Source organism: Triticum aestivum, chromosome 5B, assembly GCF_018294505.1.
Source record: "Triticum aestivum cultivar Chinese Spring chromosome 5B, IWGSC CS RefSeq v2.1, whole genome shotgun sequence".
In the NCBI taxonomy this organism is placed as follows: Eukaryota; Viridiplantae; Streptophyta; class Magnoliopsida; order Poales; family Poaceae; genus Triticum; species Triticum aestivum.
In genome coordinates, this window is record NC_057807.1 from 494,596,685 (window position 1) to 494,618,188 (window position 21,504).

Below are 21,504 nucleotides of genomic sequence, written 5' to 3' on the forward strand. Positions count from 1 at the left end.
AATCAACCAAAACCCTAATGTCACCTAGATACTCCAATGTCACCTCAAGTATCCGTGGGTATGATTATATGATATGCATCACACAATCTCAGATTCATCTATTCAAACCAACACAAAGTACTTCAAAGAGTGCCCCAAAGTTTCTACTGGAGAGTCAAGACGAAAACGTGTGCCAACCCCTATGCATAAGTTCACGAGGTCATAGAACCTGCAAGTTGATCACCAAAACATACATCAAGTAGATCACGTGAATATCACATTGTCACCACAGATAAGCACATGCAAGACATACATCAAGTGTTCTCAAATCCTTAAAGACTCAGGGGCTGTTTGGTTGGAGACTCAAATTGCCACGCCTAAGGTGAGGTACTAGCCACACCTGTGGCTTGCCATAATGTGTGGCAAAATCAAACTGTTTGGTTGGTAGCCATGCCTTAGGTTAGGTGTGGCAGATTTTTGTGGCGTGTGTTTGGATGGCTTCCGCAAATGTTTGGCAAAAAGTTATGGCTTGTGTTTGGTTTCCTGCCACAGGTGGTTAGAATCACCTTACTGCTGGAGTGATGAGATTACTTCTCATTTGTCTTGCAAAGCAATCATACTACAACATGCTCCAGTAAATGTAAGAAGATTTTGTCGCAATAATAATAACCATAAAAAATAACATGGAGCATTTTCTGTTAATCCCATCTGTACAAAATAATTCAAAACTACAAACTCATAATCAAGATAGAAAATAAGATAGATACGTGCAAGTTCCGTCCATCATTATAAAGTCAAGTGATAGTCATAGCAATAGCACAAGTTCTGGCCAAGTTACATTAAAGTGTTTCACCACACATCAAAAGATCTACTTCCCAAAAGCAGTAGCCGTAGCACAAGTTCATCTCCTAAATACCAAAAGTTGCCATCTTCTAAACTTCACAAGTTGCCAACTTCTAGACATGACAAGTTAGCAACTAGATAACTTCACAGGTTGCTATAAACATGATCTTTGTCAGCAAAGAACTTGCAAACCCAAGTTTCAAAAGTTTTGTCACTTGCACTGCATAACCAACCACGCAAACCTTCATTGTCCTTGCAAGATAAGTGCACACCAACAGTAATTCTTTGATCTGTGGTAATTGGGAGTTCCTCCAACCTCTTCCATAAACTAGCATAAGGATCAACAACTTGGGGCATTGGAGGAGGAGTGGCAGCAAGGGATTGCTGGAGTGACCTCAATGTAGAGTTGATTTCTTCAGCGGACTCCACGAAACGACTCTTGGTTTTTGGTGGCTTCTTAGTAGGTGACCTGCTACCTCTTGGGCGCTTCTTACCAACTCGGGTAGTGCTAGATGATGAATTATCACCACCTACAGGTACTTGGAGCACATAAGAATCATGAGCTGATCCCTCCCATCCAGCAAGAACATATGTAAATCTTAGGTCAAAATCAACTGCTGCTAGCACATTTTGTGTGGGAAAGGACTTTCTACCCCTAAACCTATCTTGCATGTGGATTGGCACACATGCCGGTATATGAGTACCATCCAGAGCTCCTATGCATCCCTATGAAAAGAGAGAAATAGTTTCAAACAGACTGAATGGAACCTATAAATACATTGCAGATACTTGTGAATAATTTTGGATGTACCTCAAAGTAAGGGTGAAATCTGGAGCTACTTGTTATCTTCGAATGTGTTTTGATGGTTTTGATGCATATGACATCACGAGCAAGGAGACACAGGGCATCTAAAACAGCATTGAAGTACCTACTAACAGTCTTGCCCGATCGATAAAACTCGAAACCAATCAATCTATTTTCCAGTTATGACCCACAACATGGATGAACATGGCAACTTGCTCCTCCACAGTTACATGGAATGTATCTACCAGTAGACCACAATGTCTCAGGTTGGCACACAATTTGTGAAAAACAAATTTTCGCATGTGCAGCTCACTTATGCAATTAGCGTCGGTTCCATAATACATGCGGTTCAGGCGTGACATCCTTTCAACATCTCGTTCGAACATGGGAGCATAAGTTATAGATTTTCTCTTCCTTTTTCGAACATTAATCTTGTACCAGTACATCCCTAAACACACAATAATGGCAGCAAGCAATCTTCTCCTCCACATGTAGTAGTGATAATAATGCATGTAATACTGTAAGCATAATGTTCATTGGTCCACCTATTGAAACAATAATAGCATTAAAAAATCAGATGACATCAGTGAGTGGAACTATATATAACTTTTTTATCCAACGCAAATTATACAATGGACAGTAGATTACTCAGACAATAAATTGTATAATACATCTCTAAGAAAGAACACAGAGAGATGTCAAGTCTTACATCAACACCACATACTTACAAGAAATTACTAATTTATAATCTCACTCGTACAAGCATGCAACAATTGCAAAGGGGGATTACGGTGTTACCTTTCCTCTTAACAAATAGTTGACCTTTCACTATGAGATGGAAGTTCCTAGTCTGGATGCAACAAGGACAGGAACAAGCAACGGGAAATCCCACAAATCACGGAAGAAAGCTGATATTTTTCTCTTGAGAAAATCAAGGACGCCCAGATCTGCATGTATAAGATGAATCTGACGTGGTGAGATAGAGGAGATGGAGGAGATATATGCTGCGGTGATGAGGATTCATACCAGGAGGAGCAGATCGAGTGCGGCGGCAAGGACTTCCTCAGCTGGATCTGGAAGGGGAGAGAGAAGGGCTCTCAGCCATGGGGTCAAGACTGAAGGGGTGGGGGATTTTTGGACTGAAGACGAACAGGGAAGCGGTGACTTTTATCGTTCGCGGGGATTTTTGCGGCTCAGTTGGCGCGCCGCGGCGAGTGTGGCGGGCGAAACGAGTGCCACACTTTTTGGCGAAATTTCAGCGGCGGACGACCCTTGGCGTTGTGGCGAGCCTAATTTTTGTGCAAAACCAAACGCATGCCTAAGGGGTTGTGGTACGCCTCACCTTAGGCTTGGCACACTTAGGCTGGGATCCAAACAGCCCCTCAATCCGATAAGATAACTTCAAAGGGAAAACTCAATCCATTACAAGAGAGTATAGGGGGAGAAACATCATAAGATCCAACTATAATAGCAAAGATCACGATACATCAAGATCGTGCCAAATCAAGAACACGAGAGTGAGAGAGAGATCAAACACATAGCTACTGGTACATACCCTCAGTCCCGAGGGTGAACTACTCCCTCCTCGTCATGGAGAGCGCCGGGATGATGAAGATGGCCACCGGTGAGGGATCCCCCCTCCGGCGGGGTGCCGGAACAGGGCCCCAATTGGTTTTTGGTGGCTATAGAGGCTTGCAGCGGCGGAACTCCCGATCTATTGTGCTCCTCAATGTTTTCAGTGTATATGGATATATATAGGCGAAGTAAGTCGGCCAGGGGAGCCACGAGGGGCCCACGAGGGTGGGGGCACGCCCAGGGGGGAGGGCGTGCCCTGGACCCTCGTGGCCACCTTGTTGCTTCCTTGACGTCCACTCCAAGTCTCCTGGATTGCGTTTGTTCCAAAAGCGATTCTCCCGAAGGTTTCATTCCGTTTGGACTCCGTTTGATATTCGTTTTATGCGAAACACTGAATTAGGCAAAAAGCAACAACTTCTCCTGGATGTTTCCAAGTGCAGAGGTTTGTAGGATAGTAGCAACTTTTCCTCAAGTGGATAACCTAAGGTTTATCAATCCGTGGGAGGCGTGGGATGAAGATGGTCTCTCTCAAACAACCCTACAACCAAATAACAAAGAGTCTCTTCTGTCCCAAACACACCCAATACAATGGTAAATTGTATAGGTGCAATAGTTCGGTGAAGAGATGGTGATACAAGTGCAATATGGATGGTAGATATAGGTATTTGTAATCTAAAAATATAAAAACAGCAAGGTAACTAATGATAAAGTGAGCACAAACGATATTGTAATGCTACGAAACAAGGCCTAAGGTTCATACTTTCACTAGTGCAAGTTCTCTCAACAATAATAACATAATTGGATCATATAACTATCCCTCAACATGCAACAAAGAGTCACTCCAAAGTCACTAATAGCAGAGAACAAATGAAGAGATTATTACAGGGTATGAAACCACCTCAAAGTTATCCTTTCTGATCGATCTATTCAAGAGTCTGTAGTAAAATAACATGAAGCTATTCTTTCCGTTCGATCTATAATAGAGTTCGTACTAGAATAACACCTTAAGACACAAATCAACCAAAACCCTAATGTCACATAGATACTCCAATGTCACCTCAAATATCCATGGATATGATTATACGATATGCATCACACAATCTCAGATTCGTCTATTCAAACCAACACAAAGTACTTCAAAGAGTGCCCCAAAGTTTCTACCGGAGAGACAAGACGAAAACGTGTGCCAACCAAGGTAGTCAGAGTCGGGATTCGGAGTCGGATCGATTTTCCTCAGACAGAATCGAGTCGTAAGATTGAGTCATGGAATCGAGGATTCTACTAGATTTACTGAAATAAGATATTTTGTATGCACACAAGAAATTTATATGGGTTCTATAGAGTTTTGACACTAAATAAGGAGCAAAGAATGTACACATCAATGCTAATTGTATTCCACTTCTTTTTATGGCTAATCTACCATCTAGCTCGCATGTATGGAACATATATGATAGGGAAATATATAGAACATTTAAACCTTCAATGCACGAAATTTACTTGGGTTCTTTTTAGAGTGTGTGAATAGTAGATCACTTGTCTATCTGACCTGCAGTGCTAAACCTTCAAGGGTCTTGCTCTCCTTCTCCGATCAATCTTGAAGCAACCTCCGTTTCATGCCAACTCCATCTGTCGACAAGCCTGATCCTCAATTTTGATCTAGGGTTTGTGAGAGCTAGACCAAAGGTGTCAGCGCTTGAGCATTTGGCCTTGGGAGGGGAATAAAGGTCCATGAGGTATATGAAAAGGGCTTTGGATGATGGCATACTATTCTACTACAACTAAACAAACGGCTTAGATTAATTAGTAGAATCATACATAGTCCATAGCATAGTCGGGATTGTGCAATTTTGTAGAGGATTCTATGATTTGGATCCCGACTCAATATGGATTCTAAAGGATCCGGATTCAAAGTGGGATTTGGATCGACATGCTTTCATAGGGTCGTGAAGTCGTAGGATTCTAGCAGTCGGGTTGGGATTTTGACTACCTTGGTGCCAACCCCTATGCATAAGTTCATGAGTTCACGGAACCCGCAAGTTGATCACCAAAACATACATCAAGTAGATCACGTGAATATCCCATTGTCACCACAGATAAGCACATGCAAGACATGCATCAAGTGTTCTCAAATCCTTAAAGACTCAATCCGATAAGATAACTTCAAAGGGAAAACTCAATCCATTACAAGAGAGTAGAGGGGGAGAAACATCATAAGATCCTACTATAATAGCAAAGCTCGCGATACATCAAGATCGTGCCAAATCAAGAACACGAGAGAGAGAGAGAGAGAGAGAGAGATCAAACACATAGCTACTGGTACATACCCTCAGCCTCGAGGGTGAACTACTCCCTCCTCGTCATGGAGAGCACCGGGATGATGAAGATGGCCACCGGTGAGGGATCCACCCTCCGACAGGGTGCCGGAACAGGGTCCCGATTGGTTTTTAGTGGCTACAGAGGCTTGCGGTGGTGGAACTCCCGATTTATTGTGCTCCTCGATGTTTTCAGGGTATATATATATATATATATATATATATATATATATATATATATAGGCAAAGGAAGTCGGTCAGAGGAGCCATGAGGGTCCCACGAGGATGGGGGCGCACCCAGGGGGTAGGGCATGCCCTGGACCCTCGTGGCCACCTTGTTGCTTCCCTGACGTCCACTCCAAGTCTCCTGGATTGCTTTTGTTCCAAAAACGATTCTTTCGAAGGTTTCATTCTGTTTGGACTCCGTTTGATATTCCTTTTCTGTGAAACTTTGAAATAGGAAAAAAACAACAACTTCTCCTGGATGTTTCCAAGTGCAGAGGTTTGTAGGACAGAAGCAAATTTCCCTCAAGTGGATGACCTATGGTTTATCAATCCGTGGGAGGTGTAGGATGAAGATGGTCTGTCGCAAACAACCCTGCAACCAAATAACAAAGAGTCTCTTGTGTCCCCAACACACCCAATACAATGGTAAATTGTATAGGTGCACAAGTTCGGCGAAGAGATGGTGATACAAGTGCAATCACTACAAAAAAATACGCTTCCGTGATGATACGTGTTTGTCACAGTAGGTCGCATTTTTTGTCATGCATGTACATCCATGACGATTTTATGACAGAATCAAGATAGTCATACCTGTGCTGTCGTAGAAGTGTTCCATGACATTACCAAAATTATCATCACGGAAGTGTCCACTTCCATGACGATAAATCGCGTGTCATAGAAGTGCTACCGACACGTGGCATCCACGGGACGCCGTTAACCGCCGTTAACCTATCGGGTCCGGTTTTTGGATCTGATAACCCGCTAACAGCCACGACCAATGCCGATTTTCCACGTGTAAAATTCTCATTGGCTGACGGTTCCACGCGCCAGCTCCACGTTGGCACGGGTGTCACTCATCCAACGGTCGAGATGGGCCTATGATATGTTGACACATGGACCTGCCCAAAACTGGACCATAAAGTTTAAATGGGCTGGCCCAACCAAAGGCCCATAAGATTTAGCGGACCATACTTGGCCGGCCCAGCTAAAGGCCCACAAGATTTTGCAGACCATAATGGGCCGGCCCAGCTAAAGGCCCACAAAATTTAGCAGACCATAATGGTCTGGCCCAGCTAAAGGCCCACAAGATTTTGTAGACCATAATGGGCCGGCCTAGCTAAAGGCCCACAAGATTTAGCGGACCACAATGGGCCGGCCCAGCTAAAGGCCCACAAGATTTTGCAGACTGTAATGGGCCGGCCCAGCTAAAGGCCCAACATTCTCTGTAAAATCGGCCCGTCAACGGCCTGTCATAAACTTGTCATCAACGCGGCCCATGGTCACTTCTGGCCCGTTAACAGTCCGCTAAGTAACTGGGCCGAATTACGGCTCGGTGTATTTCCGGCCTGTTAAAGGTCCTGCTTCATTTGGGCCCTTTACATGCCATCAAAACATTCAGCCCATAAATGACCGTGAAGGATTTGGGTCATATTCGGCCATGTCTGACATTCGGCCTGTTAGAGGCCCACTATAGATTTGGGCCACTTTCGGCCTGTTGTCATTTTCGGCCTGTTAACGCCGGACGAAAACCATGGGCCATATGTGGCCCAACGTCATATCGGGCCCATTAGCGACCCATATAAAAATGACGATAATCTTTCCCGACCGAAGTTCCGGCCTGTTAAAGGCCCGTGTATTAGGTCGGCGCATTTACGGCCCGTCCGAATTTCGGCATGTCAAAGATCCGCATCGTAAATGGGCCACCATTTCGGCATGCTAAGTCCAGTAGGTTATTTGGCACAATCAGGGCCAAATATCACTTTCGGTCTATTAAAGGCCCATGTTTTTTATGGGCTCGAGATACTTACACCTGTAAACGGCCTATTTTTACTGAGGGCCCAAATTATGTTTAGGCCTGTTAAAGGCCCACTATGGGCACATGCCTACCAGAAAAATATGAAAGCTTATGCTGATTTAGGCCGAGATATTTTTAGTGGGCTACATGCCAATTTCGGCCTGGAATCGTTTTTAGCCCAATTTGAATGGGGTCAACGAATATTGGCATGTTGGGCTCCTACGAAGCTTTCGGCCGAATACATTACTAAGATAAACCTACACTATACAAAAATAGCGTCATAATTACTACAGCCTGTGGCAGCATCATAAATGCTGTATCACAACAAAATAAATTACATCCATACAACAAATGGAATGTTGGCATAAAGTTTACAGTCCTTCCAGATAAAAGCACCATCAGATGTATAGAAGCACATATCATTTGACCTGAGTGCTAATGTTTCAGGCTGTAGAATCTGATGGAGCAGCATGATCTTCACCTTTTTTCCGCCATTGCTCTTGAACAACAAAGCGAATGCCTGATAGTTTGGTTTCAAAACCATTCATATCTTGACAACATTTGTCAACCACTATTCTTGTTTCTGAAACGACGTCCATTAGGGATTGGACTTGTGTCTGGAGCATAGATATATCACTCTGTCTAGCAGGAAGATTTTGTTCAGTAGGCGATTTGGACGAGGTTACCTTGACAACCAACCCAGAATTATGCAGGAAGGTGCTTTTTCCACTATTAGTGGAGAGATACTGACGCACTGCAGCAAGAGGTGACATTGTGCCTGTGGTAGCCTTGTCACCTTCAGGTGGTTGTGGCTGTTCAATCATTTGTTCCATAGCTTCCTAAAAGTTTGAACTTGTAGATTAGTGTACCAGATAAGTTACTAATGAGACAAAAACAAACAAAGTAGGTTAAAGGTTTATACATAACTTATTTTGGTGAACTACTGTAATACATTAGCATGTATTGTAGTGCCAACTACATAATAGAATCACTTTTGTAACATATGTCCATATAGCATGCCTAATGTATTGTCTATTTCCTCACATTTGTTGACATCTAAGGATAAAGAGACATGGTTTAAAGTAGGATGAACATAGTATGACATCATTCATATCATGGGCAAACAGATATAAAACAAACATGCCATGTAAGGTGAAATGATACGTTAAGACAACTATGTATAAAAGTGAACAGAGTAACTGACATTGGATGCAAACCAAGTAGTTAAATGAACACATCACAGTACGAATCAGTTCAAAGGCAAGAGGAGTAAGAACTTAGAATAGCGGGTTGAACTGGTGTGCTCATGCCCTTCATCTTGCTGGTGTGGCAATCCTTGAAGATTTGCACTGCATTCAGTTCAGGTTCTTTTTGGTCCGCACGGGCTTTCCTCTGTATTTGGAACAAGTCAATATAGATACGATAATATGGCACAAAAAAAGAAGGAAGTAGCAGCTATTTACAAGAGCCTCGTAGTGTGGAATATAGCTACGAGATCCTGTTGTTTGTTGGAATTTCACTTTAGAACGGTTGGTTTTGTTCTTCAAATAGTTAGCCTAGAACAAGATACACTTGTAAGGCACATACATAAATACAAGTTCAATATGTGGTTTGATCAAATATATATAGCCTACCTGATACTTTGGATCAGACCAGTGTTTAACGAGGGCTGTCCAGTCTTCATCTGTAAGATATTCCACTAGAGATGTTTGGGCAATTTCATTGTTAGCCTTTCCTTCAAAGTGAGATTTTCTAAGGTGGTACTGATACTGTCGCAGAGCAGACTGAAAAACATGAGTGCATGCTTGTTTAGTTGCATCATCTTTTGGATCCAACTTTAACCTCATCTGTTGAAAAAAGAATGTGAGTCTTATTAGGAGGAAGCTAGAAAGTATGGGACAGAGCAAGAGAATATTACTAATTTCTATGAATAACATTACTTACGGATAAATGGTCAAGGAAGGTGTTAAACTAGGTATTGTCTTTCTCATTCCTGTACTGGATCCACGTTGGGAGGATACATGCATGACACCTAACGGCAACGGCTGCCTCTGATACTAACTTGGCTGACTCTGTAGCATCACGTGGCCTTTTAAAACCTGCCTCAAAATGGATCTCCATTCTTCCTCCTTTAGATTTTGTTAATCTGTCAAGCATTATCCCTGATGTCTGTTTCCGCTTGCGCCGTGGTGCTAGTTCAACAATGAATATGGAAAGTGTTAGTGTACATCAAACTATGAGAGTACATATAAAGGAGCATGCAGCTGCAACTTGACTCGGTCAAGTACCATCTTGGTGTTGATGCTCATGAGGTTCATCTGATCTTGCCAAGTCCTGTTGTGTCAGCAGTGCTTCGGAAGTAGTGTTAGGTGTGAAGGCAGCTTGGGAACTGGCCAGTTCTGGAGCAAACAAATGAGTAACTCATTGAGATGCTGGTACAGTTGAAGCAGATGTTGCAGCTGGTGGAGCAGGTGATACTATGTTTGTAGATTTAGCCGGTGGACTTGGACCTTCTACTACACTATAAGTACCATCAGAATCTCGAAGGCAGATCCTTTTCCGTTTCACCCGACGAGTAAGACCACTCCCTACTATATTATTTTCCTTGCTCTTTTTTGACTTTGCCATGTCAAGCCGTACACACAACACAAAAGAATAAAATCGCTCTTCAGAACTCATTGATGCTTGATACAGACAAGCAATACTTTGATGTAAGACAACCGTATGAGGATGGAATATGTAAGAAAAACAGGATGACATGACATATTCACAGCTACGATGTGCAAACTAAGCAGAAGGATTTTCAAGAAAATAGAAGTAATGCAAGCTAGACACCATATGAAAGATGCAACCAATATTTCTCTGCCAAGTAAAAAGTGTATTGTCATAAGTGGCAATTCGAAAAATTAGAAGCAGTACAATGTAGAAATCAATGCAAGATGCAACCACTATCAAATTGCCATGTTAAAAGCGTCCAATCACGAGTGACTGATGCGAGATACACAATAGCAGTACTTTGATGTAAGAACATGGTATGATAGATAGATGCAGTGTATTCTAGACACAGAAAGCCATGTCATATGCACATGTATAACGTATAAACTCAGCAGGTGCATTTTAATCAAAATAGAAGAAATATAGGCTAGACAACATATGCAACATGAAACCAATTATCACACTGTCAACTTAGAGCAAGCACGTGTGATGGTGGAGTACGGGAGATGAACTCATCATGTAGACTTGGGACTTCAACTTCATTAGCAGTAGCAGTGGAAAATCTAGAGAGTCTCTGTTTGCATCGGTGCGGAGGACCACCAACATCCCCTAACTTACTCTTTTCCTTCCTATTTTCTGATATTGCCTTATGAAGTCAAAACCACAAGAAGATGATAAAATTAGCTCTGCATAACTGGTTGATGCATGATACAGACGAACACTACTTTGATGTAAGGCAAGCGCAAGATAGGAGGATGGAATATATGCAAAAAAGACAGCGTTTCATATTCACACGTACGATAGGAGGATGGAATATGTATGAAAAAATAGTAAGCGGAAGGCATTTCAACAAAATTAGAAGAAATGAAAGCTAGGCACCATATGAACATGCAACCAATATCACTCTATCAGGTAAAAAGTGTCTCATCGTAAGTGCCATTTCAATAAATTAGAAGCAGTACAAGCTAGAAGACAATGCAAGATGCAATCTACATCACAGTCCCAAGTTAAATGTGTCTTATGGGTAAGTGATCGTTGCAGGTATAAGTTGTAAGCTACGCAGATGCAATTCAACATAATCACAAGCAATACAAACTAGACATCATACGGAAAACGCAACCACATATAACAGTTCCAAGTAAGAGCAAGCACCTGTGATGGTGGAGTAGGGGATATGTGCTCATCATGTACACGTATGTTCTAGAAATAGGAACACGTGTCATATTCACAGGCATTATGTGTAAAGTAAGCAGATGCAATTCAAGTTAGAAGTAATACAATCTAGACATCATACGCAACATGCAACCACATATAATAGTGCCAAGTTAGAGCAAGCACCTATGATGGTGGAGTAGGGGAGATGTGCTCATCATCTACACAGCTCGTTGACTGTCCAGCCTTGTGTTGTCTTGCGAATCTTGTTGGGAGGATGGCGGAGTAGAATCTGTAGAGACCCCCTATTTGAGTTGCTCCGAAGGACCACCATCATCCACTGCTGGACTAATTTCCTTCAGTTGTAATGATTTTGCATTGTGAAGTCAAACCGATAAGAAAAAAGGAATAAAATTTGCTCTTCAGAACTCATTCATGCATGATACTGACGAACACCACTCGGATGAAAGGCAAACACATGATGCGAGGATGGAATATGTATGAAAAATAGGATGGCATGACATATTTACACCTATGATGTGGTAACTAAGAAGAAGGCATTTCAACAAATTAGAAGCACTGCAAGCTAGACACCATATGAAAGATGCAACCAATATCACTCTGCCAAGTTCAAAATGTATGGTGTTTCAACAAATTAGACGCAGTACATGCTAGAAATCATATACAAGACACAACCAATATCACAGTGGCGACTTAAAGGTGCCTTATCATAAGTGACTGATGCGGGATATGCAAGAACAGTAGTCTGATGTAGAAACAGGAACACATGTCATATTCATAGGCATTATGTGTAAAGTAAGTAGATGCAATTCAACAAAGTTAGAAGCAATACAAGCTAGACATCATACGCAACATGCAACCACATATAATAGTGAGAAGTTAGATCAAGCACCTGCGATGGTGGAGTAGGGGAGATGTGCTCATCATCTACACAACTATGTTGACTGTCTAGCCTTGCGTTGTCTTGCGAATCTTGTTGGGAGGATGGCGGAGTAGAATCTGTAGAGAACCTCCATTTTAGTTGCTCGGAAGGACCACCATCATCCAATGCCTTGCCAATTTCCTTCAGCTTTATTGATTTTGCATTGTGAGGTCATACCGACAAGAAAAAGGAATATAATTCGCTCTTCAGAACTCATTCATGCATGATACTGATGAACACTACTCTGATGAAAGGCAAAGTCATGATACGAGAATGGTATATGTACAAAAAAATGGACGGCTTGACATATTCACACCTATGATGTGGTAACTAAGCGGAAGGCACTTTAACAAATTAGAAGCACTGCAAACTAGACACCATATGGAAGGTGCAATCAATATCACTCTGCCAAGTTAAAACTATCTCGTCATAGGTGGCGTTCATCAAACTAGAAGCAATACATGCTAGAAATCATATTCAAGACGCAAACCAATATCACACTGCCAACTTAAAGGTGTCCCATCATAAGTGACTGATGCAAGATACACAAGAAGAGTAGTTTCATGTAAGAACATGGTGTGATAGACAGATATAGTATGTACCAAAAACAGGAAAGTGTGTCATATTCACATGTATCATGTGTAAGCTAAGCAGATGCAGTTTACACTAATTAGGAGCAATACAAGCTAGACACCATATGCAACATGCAACCAGATATCACACTGCCAAGTTAGAGCAAGCACCTTGGATGGTGGAGTAGGGGAGCGGAGACTTGGACCTTGTAATGCACTATCAGTACAAGGAGAATTGGTACAGATGCTCCGTTTATGTTGCTGCAGAGGACCACCATCATCGCCTTCCTTACTCTTTTCCTTCCTCTTTCTTGATTTTGCCTTGTCAAGTCAAACCCACAAGAAAAAGGAATAAAATTTGCTCTTCAGAACTCATTGATGCATGATACTAACGAACACTACTTTCATGTAAGGCAGCTGCATGATAGGAGGATGGAATATGTATGAAAAATAGGACGGCGTGACATATTAACATGTATGGTGTATAAAGTGTAAACTAAGCACAAGGTGCTTGAACTTGTTAGAATCAATGCAAGCTAGAAACCATATGAAAGATGAAACCAATATCACTCTGCCAAATTAAAAGGGTTCCCTAACAAATGTATTTGACCAAATTAGAAGCAATACATGACAATAGGCTAGAAATAATATGCAATATGCAACAAATAAAGGTGACTCATCATAAGTGATTGATGTAGGATACAGAAGAGAGGTAGTTTCACGTAAGAACAAGGTTAACACATAGATGTAGTGTGTACCAAAAATGGAAGGCGTGTCATATTCACAGGTATAGTGTGTAAACTAAGCAGATGCAATTTACCCTAATTAGAAGCATTACAAGCTAGACACCATATGCAACATGCAACCACATATCACACTGCGAAGTTAGAGCAAGCACCTGTGATGGTGGTGTAGGGGAAGTGCGGTCTTCAAGTATAGAGCTACGTTCAATATCTTCATTTAGGCTTGCTGTTTCTTGAGAATCATGTGGAGAGGATGAAATTGCATTCTTTATAAGAGTAGTGCGTCTCATATTAACCCACATGCATGACTGTCTCATCATAAGCGATAGATGCATGATACACAAGAACAGTAGTTTGATGTAAGAACATGGTGTGATAGGCAGATGTAGTATGTACCAAAAATAGGAAGGCGTGTCATATTCACATGTATAATGTGTAAGCTAAGGAGATGCAATTTAACAAATTAGGAGCAGTACAAGCTAGGCACCATATGCAACATGCAACCAGATATCACACTGCCATGTTAGAGCAAGTACCTTGGGTTGTGGAGTAGGGGAGATGAGATTTGGAACTAGCACTGCAGTACGAGTAGCAGGAGAATCTGCAGAGATCATCTGTTTTAGTTGCTCCAGAGGACCGCCATCATTCCGTGCCTTCGTCCTTTCAGATTTTGCCTTGTCAAGTAAACACACAAGAAAAAGGAATGAAATTCGCACTTCCAAATTAGTTGATGCATGATACTAACGAACACAACTTTTATGTATGGCAACCACATTGTAGGAGGATGGAGTATGTATGAAAAACGCTAAGCAGAAGGCATTTCAACAAATTGGAAGCAATGCAATCTAGACACCATATGAAAGATCCAACCAAAATCACTCTATGTGTCTCATTATAAGTGGAACTTCAACAAATTAGAGGCAATACATGTTTGAAATGATATGCAAGATGCAACCAATATTACACTATCAACTTGAAGGTGTATCGTCAGAAGTGATTGATGAGGGATACACAAGAAAAGTAGTTTGATGTAAGAACATGGTTAATAGAAAGACGTAGTGTGTACCAAAAATAGGAAGGCATGTCATATTCACAGGTATAATGTGTTAACTAAGAAGATGTAATTTACCCTAATTAGAAGCATTACAAGGTAGACACCATATGCAACATGCAACCATATATCACACTGCCAAGTAAGAGCAAGCACCTGCGATGGTGGTGTGGGGGAATTGCGGTGATCAACTTGAGAGCTATGTTGACTATCTTCATTTAGCCTTGCCGTTTCTTGAGAATCATGTGGGGAGGATGACACTGCACTCTTTAAACGAGTAGGGCATCTCACAGTAACCCACCCGGGTGACTGTCTCGTCATAAGTGATTGACGAGGGATACAAAAGAGCATTAGTTTGATGTACGAACATGGTTAATAGACATATGTAGTATGTATCAAAAATAGGAAGGCATGTCATTACTCTAGGTCGCAAGAGCATAAAGAAAAGAGAAAACAATGATGTGTGCGGCAGCTACCTAGGGCACCCTAGGGTAGGGGTCTCCACTACATATCCTTTTTTTGAAAGCGCCTCCACTAAAAATCGGCTTCTCCCTCGTCCTCTTGAAGAAAACCGATGATGAGTGTGGCGGTAGGGTTTGTAGGAGTACTACGGCATGCGGGGCCACGTCGTAGTAAATGGGTTCGAGTCGACGCATGTCTGGGCCGCTTGGTTTTACGGGAGCGAGGCAGCATTTTGGGTTCGGGGACCAGTGGAGATATAGTACGTACAAAAAATTGTGGACGTAGGTTCGACCAAAAGGCAATGATGCATTGAGCGCATGAGATTTTGAAACCAAATTATGAATAAATACACACTATAGCATGTAAAGCTTTGAATCATATATGCATGATGTAGATGCTCGTTTAGTTCTTATAGTTCATCTCATTCAAAATCAATTAGTTTTATAAAAATGTTAAGATTCATGGTGTTGTGCATTGTAAAGCATAAATTAAAAAACAAATAATGGAAATTCATTTAGAAAAAAACAATTATGATACAAAAGATTCTAGAACAAAGGAGAAGTGCTTGTGTTTTGAGGTTTGTGCATTATGCTTAAGTTCAACCATGGAGTCTTCTAAATTGTACATGTGGCAGATCTGGTGGAATGTTGATGATATCCAACGGCCAGTAGTGCTCGGATTCGCCATCTCTGCACTATCGGATTAGCTTCATCCAGCGACTATCTTTCAAAGTTATTGGCACACTATATAGTTCTTGTGCCATAGTTGCATGTTTTGGAAAAAAGCTACTAGTGGGTTGTACTATCTATTTACGAACAGAAGGTGTATACATGGAAGTTGTAGGGAAAGAGATGACATGGAGCATCTCAATTCCTATGAGTAGGGATTGGAAAAGAGATGTCATTTGGTTCACATCATAGGAACTTTTCTATTGAATCTAGAGATGACATGTATCTCAATTCCTATGAGGAGGGATTAGAAAAGATATGTAATTTGGTTCAGATCATAGGAACTTTTCTATTGAATATACACTAATGTTTATTTTCCTTTGAAATTAAGGGAGTATAGGAATCCATTCATATGAACCAAGTGGCTCTAAAGCTATAGAAATGATATCATGTTTATTTCCTTTGAAATGTGGAGTATATGAATCTATTCCTATGAACCAATTGGCTCTAAAGGAAAAAATCTTATAAAAATCATATCATATAGAGTTCCTATGATATTCCTCGACACCAAAGGATGGTTGAAATTGATGCGGGTGATACGATGGTCTTATTTTGTAGACTCCTCCCCCATCTTGTTACCTCTCAAAGATGAATGAAATGATATATATAGGGTATTCTACATGTGCAATTTGGTACACGAAAACTCGGTAAAAGTTTGCGAGGTTCGAATTTTCAATAAAGCTATATGCACTGCATTTCGGAACGGAGGGAGCATATGGCAGTTGCTAACACTCACATGGAAGATTTGTGTGTAGGAGGAGTGTCTGTTCTGTTAAATGACATGGCAAAACTGACAATGTCAGATGCCGATCTAACGGTTCTTATGGCGTTCGTCAAGAAAAGGCTTGTGGCGAATGTTTGTCGGATAATGATTTATGGACACATGCATTGCATTGATACGTGCCCCTCCCTCTCACGCACACGCACCCTCATGAGTCACGACTCTCCCGAGTCCTCTCGCAGACTCGCACGTCACACCCACCGTCTATCTGCAGGTAGACGTCACGCACATATGTGCTCTTCACACCCTACCCTCAAAACTTCTAAAAAACAAAAGACGTTGCGCACATTTTATTTTTGCTCACACGTCACACACTTATACTATTACTCTTGTGGCGAACGTTCTTTGGGCACAGTATATTGTACTCTCATGAATAGAAGCGATGCACGCACGCACTAGTTCTCTCACACCCACTCACTGGTATATGTAGGAGCGCATTTTTTGAAGCTGGTACAACAAAATCACTCCACTATATATATAAGCAGGAGCCTTAGCGCTTGCTTTACTAGGGTTCCTCTCATTCACTCTCTCATGCTCTCCATATCTAAGCACGACATAGGTGGCCACACTCTCTCTCAGCTCACGGCTGGTCACAAATCCGGCCGGACAACCTCAACCGGGGCAGGGGTGTAGGTGCATCGTTCACGCTGTCGTCGGCAGCGAGGGAGGAGACCAACGGCTGCCCGCGCGTCCCAATCGGCGGCCGTGTCGTTCTCTCTGAGAGAGTGCCGGCTCGAGAGTGCCTCCGACCCCTTCTTCCTCCCTGTGGTATTGTGGCCAAGATGCGGCCTCCCGACGCCGTCTTTGCCACATGACGACGACCCTCAGATATACATTCCTTTGAAATCTGCCTTGCTCTACTGCCCCAGCTCCATTCATGTGGATCTTTTTCTACTTCCGTCCGCTGTTCCAAAGCCACCTAGACTTTTACTATTATTAGAGGTAAAGCTAGTTCATACAGTCGACTCTAAGAGTTGGTTCAAACAGGGAAGAAAGTGGGAAAGCTGTAGCATGAATCTAGGACTTGGTTCTAAGAGGAAATGGGGGAAAGTAGTAGATACTGGCTACCCAACTGGTCTCTTGGTTGAAAAGACAAAGAAAGCATGGTGGATGGCGAAGGGTGGGGGGAAGTGGACCTATCTCTTGGTTGAAAAAGGAAAGAAAGTGACGGGTGTTGGGGGACAACGCAAATGAGAATGAGCAGGTCTAGATTTCCTATGCTCACATAGGAAATGTCGCCGAGGAGATAAAAAATGGGACAAATGCAGACATGTTGCCTGAGTGTTTGGCGCTCTCGGCAGCCACATCTGCCTCACCACTTTATGCCCCTGCTGTCCCTACGCCCATATCACTATCGTTAATGTAAAATCACATGAAGCATTAAGCAATGCCACCTAATGTCACTATAAGTAATGGTCTAGTGCCGTCGATAAATTGAAGCAATGCCACCACCATTTTATGAAGTGCATCTGTCTTGCTTTATTTCCCATGAATTGTGTTTTTGCAGTTACACTTAACTCTCAAACCGCTAACATTGCTTCATCCCAGTGGAACTGCACAAATTTGATTGCACATTTACTGACCATGTGCTACTCTCATGACAGTAATACTAATGCTATTGTTCTGCATGTTAATCTAGTGGCATTGTTGATGTGATGTGATGCTACTTACTTAGGGACTCTTCATACTGTCAATCTAGTGCCAATTATAACACAATAGATGCTGCTGTTAATCATACGCCACTGCAAATATCTGTCACTGTTTAAATAACCGTATTTCATATTTGCGCAAATAGGGATGTCTGTCTCCATATCGTTTCGGGATGTCTGTCTCTGTATCGTTTTTATCCACGCAATCAAAAGCACACACCTCAGTTTTAGTACAACTACGGAAAATGAGATGGCTATCCCTCGTTGTCGTCGTCTAACCTCCAGTCTTCAAGGTATTCCTACATTGGTATTAACTAAGGTAGAATGACTAACGCAATCTAAAAGAAGCTGATTCGTATGTTTTACTTCCTGATTGCAGTGCAGGGACGAGCAAAAACAACTACATCCTTGTCCGGAATGCACTTTCTACCAGTTCATCCATGGACCGAGGACTAGCTGGCACGGCTGTACGGCGGTTTTTTGGACAGGTGCGCGGACAAGAGGCATTGTGGTCTTCTTATTTCTACAAATAGCGGTGCTTAAATTTAGTGGAATGCACAAGAATTTCACCTGGTCAGTACACTGCATGGTTCAGGTCAGCATTCCAGCTGAGACCACAATTATAATTGGTTATTCTGGAATGAGAGAACCTAACCCTGGATGGTGGCAACAAGAAAAAACCAGAGTGAACTCTAGGAAATTTAAGCCTGCCGGGTGGCCCTTTGCTCAGAGAAGCCTTGCTTGTTTTTTCCTGATTTGTAAACCTTCTCACAACTTTGTCTTTTGCTGTGAACTAGTATATGTTTGTTATGTTCTATGAATCATTGAGATGTATAAAATTGCTTAACTTATGCTTTTCAAGTTTTTTATGAAGACGAATTTAATGTGAGTGTTCCACATGAGCGCTGGACTAGCGTGTGAACGTTTGGAATTTACATTGTGGCCTCAGTTAATTGCATGAACCACTGTAACAAGATACATAGTTGCTTATATGCCAGACAGCAGATTGTTGATTGTTAGCTGGTCGATAGCCTAGTGTTGAAGCGATCTGAGCCAATGTGCCGTGTTTTGCACAACTGCTTACAAGTGGGGTAGCACCAACAGTGTTTACAAGTACTTATGTATATGTCGGCGCACAGTTATCGAACGAGTGCTCTATTTCATCAAAACACACACTGCTCGTATGATAAACCGCGACAACTTATGTCTTACCATGCCATATTCATGAAAAAACAAGTGAGGACGCATCTGTTTTGGCAACAATTACGATGGTTCTCACATGATTCACGGGCACACAAAAGTAGCAGCAGTTCCCATAGACGGATTCAAACAGAGTACTAGCCCCAGAGGGGTCGATAACAGGCATGGTTCAGATAATTAGACACAATCCAAACTACTATTAAACACTAGCTGGGGCAACTATTTCATGCCTCGATCTAATTTGGGCTGGACACAAGACGGACCTTGCCATGAACATCATCGAGGACGTCCCGCAGCAGCTCAATCCTGTGAACCTTCATGAAGACAACCTTGTGGCCTTGCCACTGATAAACTTGTTTGTGGAGGCATGCCACATATTCTTCCTGCGTAAGCTTGACAAGAACAGTATGCCTCACAAACAAAGGAGTAGCTTTGAACTTCGTGTGCTTCAGTACACCCTGGACAACATGCCTGACAATAGTGAGGCTGGAATACAACTCTTCATTGGTATAACCGCAAATGGCTTCCAGGATCCAACAGCCTGAGAACTCTGTTTTCCCAGTGCATATATTCAGGTCATCCGCCTCATAGCGAGTGACATGTACAACCACACAATCCTTGTCTGCATCAGGGTTCTATTGAAACAGAAACAAATTCTGAATTACTTTTCAGTATAAGAAACACAAGTTATTTAAACCACTATGTATAGCATGGCATCGAAGCTAATAAAATTTTGCATTATTAATCACCACATACTTAGATGAAAAACCACAATCGAGATCGGCAAAGAAGAAAATCACCTTGGGCAGCTCAGCAGGGGGGACACATCCTCGAAGGGGGAAAACTGCTCCTGTAGTGCCACGGGGGCTGTAACCTCAAACGGGGCGTTGACCATCTCAGTAGTGGCCGTGAGCGTATCTGGGGTCGGCTCTGTGGCTGCCTCCATCTTCTTGGAGCTCTCTATCTCGTGGGGATCAGCCTCCCGCGTTTGCTCCAATATCGGCAGATCTTTTCCTGGTTCTCCTTGGTCCATCATGAAACTGACGAATACTAGGAGACCACTAAAAGGAAAACACAATCGCAATGACAATGAAACAAAAAAGGGAGTGAGGATCGGTTACTGCTTTGCAAAAGTTCTTTTTTTCTTTGAATGAAAATATACCAACATCACGGATCCGCTTACCTTCCCTTCGTTGGGAGAGAAGAACAGTGGCAGATGTGAGTGTAGCCTTTCTTGAAGACAGTGAGGGAGAAGGGGATTCAGTGAAGAGTGAAATCATGGTTGCTTCGTCCGTTAAACTTAGACTGCGAGGGGGGTGGGGTATTGTGATACGACGGTGTTGGAAATATGCCCTAGAGGCAATAATAAATTAGTTATTATTATATTTCCTTGTTCATGATAATCGTTTATTATCCATGCTATAATTGTATTGAAAGGAAACTCAGATACATGTGTGGGTACATAGACAACACCATGTCCCTAGAAAGCCTCTAGTTGACTAGCTCGTTGATCAACAGATGGTTACGGTTTCCTGACCATGGACATTGGATGTCGTTGATAACGGGATCACATCATTGGAAGAATGATGTGATGGACAAGACCCAATCCTAAGCCTAGCACAAAGATTGTGTAGTTCGTATGCTAAAGCTTTTCTAATGTCAAGTATCTTTTCCTTAGACCATGAGATTATGCAACTCCCGGATACCGTAGGAATGCTTTGGGTGTACCAAACGTCACAACGTAACTGGGTGGCTATAAAGGTGCATTACATGTATCTCCGAAAGTGTCTGTTGGGTTGGCACGAATCGAGACTGGGATTTGTCACTCCGTGTAAACGGAGAGGTATCTCTAGGCCCACTCGGTAGGACATCATCATAATGTGCACAAGGTGACCAAGGGGTTGATCACGGGATGATGTGTTACGGAACGAGTAAAGAGACTTGCCGGTAACGAGATTGAACAAGGTATCGGTA